Raw genomic sequence first — 3,552 nt, forward strand, 5'->3', positions numbered from 1 at the left:
GCGCGGTAGTAAGTAAAGTGCGTGAATCGTTCGTTGTAAATTATAGCGTGTGTTTAAGTTAAGGTGACTGTGGAAATTAAGTGTATTGCAAAGTTGAACTGAGAAAGAATAAACTAGTTTTATTTAAGAAAGGACTTGTGTCGCTAAAGTTTCATCCGAAATAAAGTATACGGGAAATTAACTAACGACCAGAGACGTAACAATACATAAATTTATTTAGGTTACTGTATGGTGAAGTAAAACGTACTCTAGTACGATATGTATATTTTTTACCTGTGGTGTTTAAACGTGCATAGTTATAATAAAGTTTACTAAAACATTAACATGGTGGTAAAAGTCTTGAGAAACCACTTTAATTTTGTAGTTGAATGAATAAAACCTTATTTTCGACTCTCATTGAATTAACAAATCCATGACTACCACTAGAGAGCGCTAATTAATTTACCAAAGAGCTACTCTATTAATTCGTATGGTTTACAATAAGATACATGCATTCAACTTTACTGTTCAAATAAATAACTAGTTTGATGTTAAAACAAATCAGTCTAATTCTGTCGTGTAATAATTTAAATAAACTCGATAAAAAGTACAGTTGTTTATAAATAGCGTCTCGACCACTACTAAATATCATATTTCAACTGATATAGCAGACATTGAGTTTCACATATTAGATTCTTCATTTTCGCTCATAAGTTATAATTCACGAATTAAAAATAAACCTTCAATGGAAATTACAAGCGTAATGTTTCGAAAAAGTGAAAATTACATAATTTTTATAAAGTTCTTTTAACTCACTATTTAGTAACCAAAATTAATTTAGGTATGTAAATAATATTGTGGCTTTGCGGTATTATACAGTAGACCAACTGTATGACGAACCACTTTGTATGAAGCCACTACTTAACAAAATATATTTTCAACCTTACCTTTAGTGAAAATTAATCTGTAATTACACTTACTAAAACATTTTTAAATTCGTAATATCAAAGCAACCTGTATATACTTTATATACGTATTTTTCATCACTGACGGCTACAGAGATAAAAATATTTAACTCCACCAATAAATCAAAATTGTGCTATTTCTGACTGTTGCACTTAACCCTTTAGATTGCTTATCTGTCACTAATACATAATACATGTAGTTCTTAAACTGGTTACATGTAACCCTAAATTATATATATATATATATATATATATACACATACACACACACACACACGCTTAGTTACTAAATATATTACTTACCCTCAAGTGAATTTTGTTCTTCTATTATAGACGGCGCTGGTGAAGTATTAATACCAGTATCTGGTTGTAAGGAAAAACCGAAAGGTTAGTATTGTTAGTACTGAATAATTATTCAGAAAAAAAGAAAGAAAGAAAAGGCCTAATATTTATTATTGTAATAAAAGAAACAGTTTTAATGCTACTATAAAGAAGAAGAAAACCTAACATTTACTGAAGAACTTGCAGAATTCCAAAACTTGTTGGGATAAGACACACGAAGGCAACAACAGTCAGTTCTTAAAATACAGTACATAAAACGTTTTGTTTGTTTATTGAATTTTGTATAAAGCTATTTGCACCGGTCATCCCCAATTTAGAAGTGTTAGACTAGAAAAAAGGTAGCTAGTCAACACCCACCATCAACTCTTGGGGTGCTCTTTGTCAAAGAACAGTGAGACTCTCCATTACATTATAATCCCCCTCCCAGCTAAAAGGACAAGCATATTGTGCGACTTGTTCAATCACGTGACCCATAGATTGCAAGTTAAGCACCCAAAATGCCAGGTCTCAAAGCATGTAACAAAGATGAACAAATATTATTCATTTATTTCAGTGATTTACTATATAAAATTTACTTAACTCAAACAATTCAATATTGTCATAACAAAAGCCTCTCCAAAAACTAATAGTATTTTAGGATGTTTGGAACAAGTCTTTGTATATGTTCAAAAATAAAACTTTCACATCAAAGTTAAGGCCCTTAGATAAAAAAGTGCCCTTCCTTACAAGTTTTTGCACAAATGGGTTACAAGAAAAGCAAAAGAATACACATTGCACACAACAGAACAATCAACACTTTTGTTGAGGACCACATTTTATTAGTATCATCAATACCATACACAAAATACAAGGACAGCATTTACTTTGTTGAAATAAAAATCAAACCCATGTTGAAACACCTCTCATCTGTTAATAAAGTTATCATTTAAATAAACTGTGTTGAAAGGCTGTTTTTTTTTTCTTAAGGAGCTCTTGAAGTGGTAAACAAAACCATCTAACTAATGTTGTCAAAGCTGCTCTCTCTTCTGACATCAAATGCTCCTTTAATAGTCATTTTTGTCCTTAAGTCATACAAAACAATAAAGTGAACAAAAACCACACACCAGTCTTGACTTCAACTAAATGATAATATAAATGATAGAAGCCAGATTCCTTTATTTTTTATTAATAAGTATACAACACTTCATCTTGAAGAAGGAGCCTGAGTATCAATCCATCACATGCACAATACTATGTAAAAATAATAACCTAACAGCCACTCCATCATATGAATTGTTAAACTAAGAACAAGCAGTACTTTACTGCTTATCAACCATTATTATATACAATAGGCAACATTCAACAGATCCATGTTAATTTCTTTATCTTTATTAAAATTAGTTTTAACCTTAAACACAAAACCAAAACCCAATTTCTTTAACTATGAAGTTGTTAGTGAAACTAAGTAATGTTGCTTTAATATCATCAACAAATGTGACAAAATTCTTCCATCAAAACAAACTTGAAATACAACTAAAAAAAAAGTGATAATTCAAATTTTCAATCTAGACTGGAATGGTTACTTAAAAACACAATTGTGACAGGATGGTTAGAAAAAATAAATCGTGATAAATAAAAAAATAAGAGTGAACTATGCTTTTAAAAAAAAAGAAAATTTGTATCTAAATAATTTTAAAATTTTTCATTTATCAAAACTTGAAACAACTTGAGAAGATTTTGGTCGGGTCAGAAAAAGGAGTATAAAACCTAGATATTTACAATGACACATAAAATAGTAATGATAGTTATTTCACACGTCATATCTTAATACAGTCACCAAATATCTTAATATCTTACAAAGCACAATTGCAAAACATCTTACACTGAGGTACGAAAAATAATTAATAAACAGATTAAATATCTACACTTTTTACTTGTGTGTGTAAATATTATATAAAATAATTCAATCTAAAAGGACTAATTCAGAATGTATAAAAAATGAGGACAGATTGGTAATTTTGCATCTACTTTACAGAAATGGAACTTTCTAGCCTTCCAAAACAAGATAATTCTACATCAATGTCATAAATAAATCATTTTCCTGTTCTGTCCCTTTTTTTCTCACAGTAAACCAGTTTATTATGTGATTTCTCTTCTTAAAACTGGCTATTAATGTAAGTTTCATATAAATTCTTTAAAAAAACTGGAATGTATTACTTGACTGTTTATAGTAAAAAAAAAAAAATTATGAAAAATCAATTAAAATTACACTCAAAATTGTTTAAAC

The sequence above is a fragment of the Limulus polyphemus genome, unplaced genomic scaffold (genome assembly GCF_000517525.1).
Source record: "Limulus polyphemus unplaced genomic scaffold, Limulus_polyphemus-2.1.2 Scaffold879, whole genome shotgun sequence".
NCBI lineage: Eukaryota > Metazoa > Arthropoda > Merostomata > Xiphosura > Limulidae > Limulus > Limulus polyphemus.